Source organism: Nuphar pumila, chromosome 14 (assembly GCF_984573655.1).
Source record: "Nuphar pumila chromosome 14, dmNupPumi1.hap1.1, whole genome shotgun sequence".
Taxonomy (NCBI): domain Eukaryota; kingdom Viridiplantae; phylum Streptophyta; class Magnoliopsida; order Nymphaeales; family Nymphaeaceae; genus Nuphar; species Nuphar pumila.
Genome location: NC_143262.1, coordinates 14,683,595 through 14,690,855, shown reverse-complemented (window position 1 = coordinate 14,690,855; position 7,261 = coordinate 14,683,595). Strand labels below are relative to the sequence as shown.

Genomic DNA, 7,261 nt, shown 5'->3' with positions numbered 1-7,261 from the left:
ATGATAGAATCACATATAGAGTTTTTTTATTGCCTTAGATCACACATGAGCACATGATAGAATCACATATAGTGTGTAATTTATTTCATTATATTTTGTTTATCAAAATTGACTGTTCTTTTCTTGTGTAGGCTGCTAGCGATAATCAGCGTAGTGGAGCTGAAGGGACAGATAAAGACAATGAACAAGAAGACGCACAAAATCTTGGCGATGATTAGAGGACTGTGTTGAAGAAGTTCTATTTTTTTTATGTTTCCTAATTGTAATTGTTTAATTGTAAATAATTAAACTTCTTAATTTTAGGGTGGAACGATTAATTGTTGTAGATTCTTGTTATATGAAATTTTTTGTGTGGTTTGTTTTTTATTTACAGGAAATATAAATTGTACAGGAAATAAAAATTGCTCGGTATTTAATTTTTAAATAAAATTTTTTTTTATTTTTTTTCGTGTTTACGACGGAAGTAAATCCGTCGCCAAGCCGTGGTCGTCGTTTAGTACCGGCGGATTGGCGACAGAATATAGCGCTCGTTATTCCGTCGCAAGTAGCGACGAACCTGGCGACGGAATAATTCCGTCGCTAGTTAGCGTCGAAATATTCGCGACGTAAGCATACTGTCGCCTCGTTGTCGCTAATCTGTCGCTAACCATGTTAGCGACGGATTAGCGACAGAATGTGGTCGTCACTAATCTACTGCTTTGTTGTAGTGTTCGTCACCAGCCAAAAGTGATGCACGTGCATGTGTGGTGCCTATGGTGACATGTGGATTGCTAAGTGGAAAGCCCTTGCCTTGTCTATGACATGCGGCGGTGGCACGAGACAATGCTATACTGCTCGTAAGCAGCTCAGTAAGCAAGCCTAAAGTGTGCACGCTACTTTTCAAGTGCATTTGCTTAGTTCCATGCTACGGGAGTCTCTCCGACCACCCGCAGCAATGTACCGTGCTTCATTGGTGCCACGTTACCCGTAGCCCGTCTCAACTTTAAGCTCACAAATGAAACACTTTTATGCGAAATTTATGTGCCACAATCGAGTATTCTTCTGCACAATCATATGTGGGAAACACACCTATGAAGTCAAATCACAAAAAAGAGCAACTTCATCCGGAAGTGCCATGCCAATGCCTACGCAGGCCCGCCAAAACTTCAAGGCCACACATCTCCTTGCAAGTTGAGAATTACCCAACCAAGATCGAAATATCACCAACATATTCATACATGACGAAGACCCGATGCAATGTGTTTCCAAAGGAATATTAGGGGACCTTCTTCTTGACTTGCATTGGTGCACCACCGTAGAGTCTGAAGTGGGCAACCCCTATATCTTGTGAGTAGCACATCAGAGTGCACGGGGGTGCTCACGAGCATGCAAATTCTTCATGGGCATCAGCAGGCATGCACGAGGCCCACTCAAGTCACCTGCCCAACCTCGCATCCTTACGAGGGGCTCGACGAGTGCATGTTGAACGACGATGATTCTTCTGAGTTAGAGAGCTTCACTATATCAAACTACCAACTGACTTAGGCTGGAGGCCAAAAGGTCTTCTCTATCATAGCAGGGGGTTCCCCATAGGGTGCACGTTGCGCTCTGCGGGGCTCGTTAGTGCTGAAATGCAATATACCTCTTGTATAGTGCGTCTTTGAAACTCGATGCTTACTCTAAGGTCCGAGATGCTTATTCGCACATGTAGCTGGCCATATCGACCCTCTACTACTTGTGTGCTTGTCACAGGAAGGCGACACACCCGTCCCTCGTAGGCTTGAAGGCTCTTCGCACTGACAATTGACATTGCCCCACTCTATTGACCCATTTAACTCTACCGCTTCCGATATTCTGATGTGATAAGCATGCATGGGATATGCACGACTGTGATATCACTTCTACTAGGCTTATGTAGCTCTTCGCCTAAGGCAAGCTGCATGCAGCTCAACCCAGACAACCCATCAATCTCCCTCTCCACGTCAGTCAGTAAGACGCGAAGAAACAAGGTCGTGACAAGATGATAGATCAATCAATTATGCTTCCCATAGCTCCAGTTGGTTGAACTTGGAAATCTTCTTCTCAGCCACCCACTTATAAATAGTTGCCTTGGTTTTACATAGTTTATGTTGCAAACGAAAGGTCACCGACTCGTGATGGGGATCATATGCTTGCCTCAGATCCTAGACCACTTGAAATAGGTTGGATTCTCAAAGTCACCAAGCTTTGAATTTAAAAGAAAAATGTCATGCATGACCCACGACTCAAGACACAAGAAGCGCACCATGATCAGAAACAATTCATGTGGAAATGTTTTCTTATAAGTTAGGGTGAGATAAAAAAAACTAGCGGACACCAACACCCAATCAAGTCACCTAAGACAAGAATTAGCCCACTTACTAGACCAGGAGAAGGACTCCCACTACAAGGATGAGGGTCAATAGCGATAGCCTTTCTCGTTGCTATAGGTCTATAACAACGACAAAAAATGGCTATCAATTTTTGGCCTTAGTTGAGTAATAATGGCAATATTTATAGGTCGTCATTAATGTGTGACCCAACACCGGCGAAGAATCTCGCCGAAACTGGGTAAACCAATAGCGGCGACCCACCCTATAACGGTGACTTACCTTATAATAGCGACACACCATATAATGGTGATATTTTTTGTGTCGTCGTTATAGCCTATAACAATGATATTTCTATCATCATTATAGACTATAACAAGGATAATTAACTCACTGTTATAGTCCATAGAGGCAAGAAGTAAGTCACCGGTACAGGCTATCATAGAGATAATTAAGTCACTGTTATAGGTTCTAACAATGATATAGGGTTAAGGCTTCTAACGACGACACAAAAATGTCGCCGTTATAGGCCTTAAACTTGCAAAAATAAAATTTTCATATTAGTTTAATTTTTTTACATTACATTAAACAAAATAGCAAATACAATTCAAATATACATTTCAAATATAAACATACACTTCTTCAAACTCCTCAAACATTCATCATCTCCAACACCCTTAAACATTCAACTTCAAACATACATTCAACTATAAACATACATTTCAAAAAAAAAAACTTCAAAAATCAAACATACATCCTCTCAAACCCCCTCCCCTACGTCATCTTCAAACATGCAACAAACAACATAAAAAAACAAACATATATCATCTCCAACCCCCTCCACTACATCCGCTCCAAACCTACAACAAACACACTTCAAAAAATAAGCATATATCATCTCCAACCTATCTCCTACATCCTCTCCAAACCTCCAACAAACACACTTTAAAAAATAAACATACATCATCTCCAATCTTTTCTCCTACATCCTCTCCAAACCTGCAACAAAAATACTTTAAAAAATAAACATACATCATCTCCAACCCCATCTCCTATATCATTTCCAAATCTGCAACAAAAATACTTCAAAAAACAAACATACATCATCTTCAACCCCATCTCCTACATCATTTTCAAACATGCAGCAAAAATACTTTAAAAAACAAACATACATCATCTCCAACCCCCTCTCCCACATCATTTTCAAACCTACAACAAAAACACTTCAAAAAATAAATATACATCATCTTTAACCCTCTCTCCTACATCATCTCTAAACCTACAACAAACATACTTCAAGATGATAATTAAAAAAAAATATAAAATGAAACAATTATGACAATATTAATGATGATGATAGCAGTATGAGAATTCATTATGATAACTTACAGTTATTTTAATGACATTATATATGATTGAAGACTCGATAATGCTTTTGCCTTTTTTTGCACTTTCATGAGAATCTGAAAAATCATAAAGATAATATTAACAAAATATCTATTTTCAAACATACATTCATTCAAATATAAACATACACTAATCAAATGTTTACATTTGAATTGATGTTTTAAATGTATACATTCAAATATAAACATACACTTTTCAACCTTCTAAAACATTCATCCTCTCCAACTTCCTCAAACATACATCCATTCAAATATAAACATACACTTCAAACATTAATTCAAATATAAACATATACTAGTAATATTTAACACTATATTTTCTGAAAAAAAAATACTTGGGGAATAAGAAACTTACCCGCAAATGATAGCTCTGCAGGTACAAAGACGATCCATTAGTTTATAGAATGCATTTGCCGTCAGTTCATGTACATCTATTTCAGTCTGTGAACAACAAATTAAGAATTTATTAGATCAAATATATTTAGCATTATACTATATGAAAAAAAATAAACTTAGATAATAAGAAACTTACCTTCGTATGGTAGCTCTAGAGGTACGAAGCCTTACCAGGTTTGATAGTTACTGAAGTCTTTTGTTGTACTCTAATAAGTTGGCATATACTATAAAATCATTGATATTCAACATTACCGTGGCTCGCATATAAAATATCTCTTTAGTTGATGTGTTGTACGTGTTAATGCCTTCATCCCATAACTCTTGTAAATTTTTTATTAACGACTGTACATAAACATTTTCATTTTCAGGTGTCTTTGGTCAAGGGATGACTATGAAAAGTTGTATGAAATGAACTTTCATACATATCCATTGAGGCCAATTATACGACAATAATACTGTGGGCCATATATTGTATGACAGACTTATATTTTTGAATGGATTGAAACTATCGCTAGTCAAGTTGAGATGAACATTTTGAAGTTTCATCATGAACAATATATGTTATCTGTCAAACTCTATCCATACTGCAAAATCTGGTGGATAAATTTGTATGTTTTAATTGTTTGCATGTCGGGTCATGTGTCACATTATATTTAATATTCTTTTTGTTGTCATGAACAAGAGTTGCAACCTCAACTTTAGGAAAAAATATTGTAACATATTTTAAGAAACTTTCATTCATTTGCTTTTGTGTGGTTTCTATCTTGAATCATTGTACTTTGGACAAGTTTCTTTCTTCATATGCTCTTCCCATAAAGCACACAATCATTCATGCATGCATCTATCTTCACGTAATCAAAGTTGATGCGATTCACACATTTATTTACCTTGTAGTAAGAGTTTGTCAATTTTTTTCACTCGGACAATGCCTCTTTTAACAAATCAATCAACATGTCGAACGATTTATTACTCTAATTGTTTATTGATTTGATAACAACTTAAGAATGAAAGTTAGTTTTGTTAACTTTGTACAATCTAGATACAGATCACTCTGAGCATCACCCATTAAGTCTTGAAGGGGTCTACATTCTATATCATCGTCTAGAGTTGGATCTAATGTTGTTATCATAATAACATCATTCAACATTTCTTCGATCAGATCATGAACCTCTGCCGTATCCTTGCTCTCATCATGATATACATGCACTGCATCTACGTGGATTTGGATTACACTCACATGGGACCAAATATATTCTATGGTAAAACTACATTCAATCAAGTGTAGTTTGATCAGTGGTAGAAGCTTAAATTTTTTATTCTTGCAGTCTCGACATGGGTATCTCATTCTACCAACAGAATTGACCTGAGCACTTGACACTTCAATGAATCGATCAATTTCATATGTATAAGGTTCAAAACTTTTGTTGTGAATGTGTATCCACAATTGATTCATATTCATAGGCGACGACCCCACAATATTTAACAAGATAATTTTTTATCAGATAAAAACTCAAATTTCTATAACCCATTTAGCATGTTTCTTTTAGCACCTACCCATTAGTTTTTCTCTCTCTCTCTCTCTCTCTATATATATATATATATATCACACATCATTCCCATGATAAAAATGATATCTACATCTAAGTTTTAATACTTCAACAAAAAAAGTATATTTCCACTTATGCCTCTTTTCATGGAATAGCTTTGGGATTGCGAGAGGAATACGCTACCTTAATGAAAAATGTAGAGATTGAATCATACATTGTGACATCAAGCCTGAAAACATTCTTTTGGATGCTGAATTTTGTCCAAAGGTTGCAGATTTTGGGTTGGCCAAGCTCTTAGGCTGCGAAATTAGCCGGGTCTTGACAACTTTCAGAGGAACAAGGGAATACCTTGCACCGGAGTGGATCTCTGGTTTTGCAATCACACCTAAGGCTGATGTTTACAGTTATGGAATGGTGCCGTTAGAGTTGACTACAGGGAGGAGAAATGTGGATCACTCTGAGGATGCCAAGGTTGGCTATTTTCATACTTGGGCCACGAACAAGGTGCTCGAGGGCAAAGAGTTCATCTTGCTTGATCCTAGATTGGAACGTGAAGCTGATCCAGAAGAGATTATCAGAGCTTGTAGAGTTGTTATCTGATGTATTCCGGATGATGAGAATGCTAGGCCCTCTATGGGGGAGGTAGTTCAGTTTCTTGAGAAGGTCCTGGAGATTGACATGCCTCCTGTCCCAAGATCTCTTCAGGTTCTTGTGAACAACCAGAAAAACATTGTGTTCTTCTCTGAAGGGACTGACAGAAGCTCAAAACCACAGAGTACCATCTCAAGCACTTTTCAGGCTAAAAGCTCTTCTTCCAGTTCACTGTAAAAATCCTTTAATCATTTCCTTTCTAATTTTCATGATGGCAAGCATAAAGAGTTGTGTTAATGGGTATATTGTGTAATCTTATTAAAGGTTCCCATGGTTCCTTGGGGGTTGTAATCATATAAATTGAGAAACTGCAAGCAAGGGGTTAAGATTAAGATCTCCTATCAATAGAACCAGTCATTGGTATATGTGAATCAGTGGATTTGTACTCATTGAAATATAAGCTCTTATTTTCCACTAGACTATGAAAATAGCCAGCAGAAAATTTTATCTTGTTTTGTAATTGGTAGAACCTTTCGTTCTTAGAATTCTGATTTTGGATGGTAGTCTTGCTTATATAGTCTGTTGCTCATGATTGAGAGTTTATCTTTGCCAAGGAAATCATGGAGCTGTTATAGAAAAAATTTTCTTCTCTTTTCAATTGCAAACTTTTTTTGTTGCCAATTGAAACGCATGGTTGTTTATACTCAAGAGTTTGTAGTTTTGATGTAAAGCATTGGTAGTCAGAATTGGGTGAAAATGTTCCTGGTTTGATGTGATCTTCAAAATCAAAGCCCTCTAAGGATCCAACAAGCCTGGCTAGCCAATAACTCTTGATCAGGCTTGGTCTCTTGGAAAACCAGACTATAATGTAAATATAATGAACAAGATATGGCATATGGAATTCTTCTCGCAGTCCCAAGAGCAATATACCCATTCACATGATAAAATGATTACCTTTGCAATTTAAAGTTGCCCTTTCAAACTTATGCCCCTT

General features: G+C 37.0%; 1 pseudogene; it reads left to right on the top strand.

The window, feature by feature from the left end:
* The first annotated feature begins 739 nt into the window (after positions 1 to 739).
* Positions 740 to 6,276, top strand: LOC149816468 (G-type lectin S-receptor-like serine/threonine-protein kinase At2g19130 pseudogene; annotated as a pseudogene).
* Positions 6,277 to 7,261: the final 985 nt, after the last annotated feature.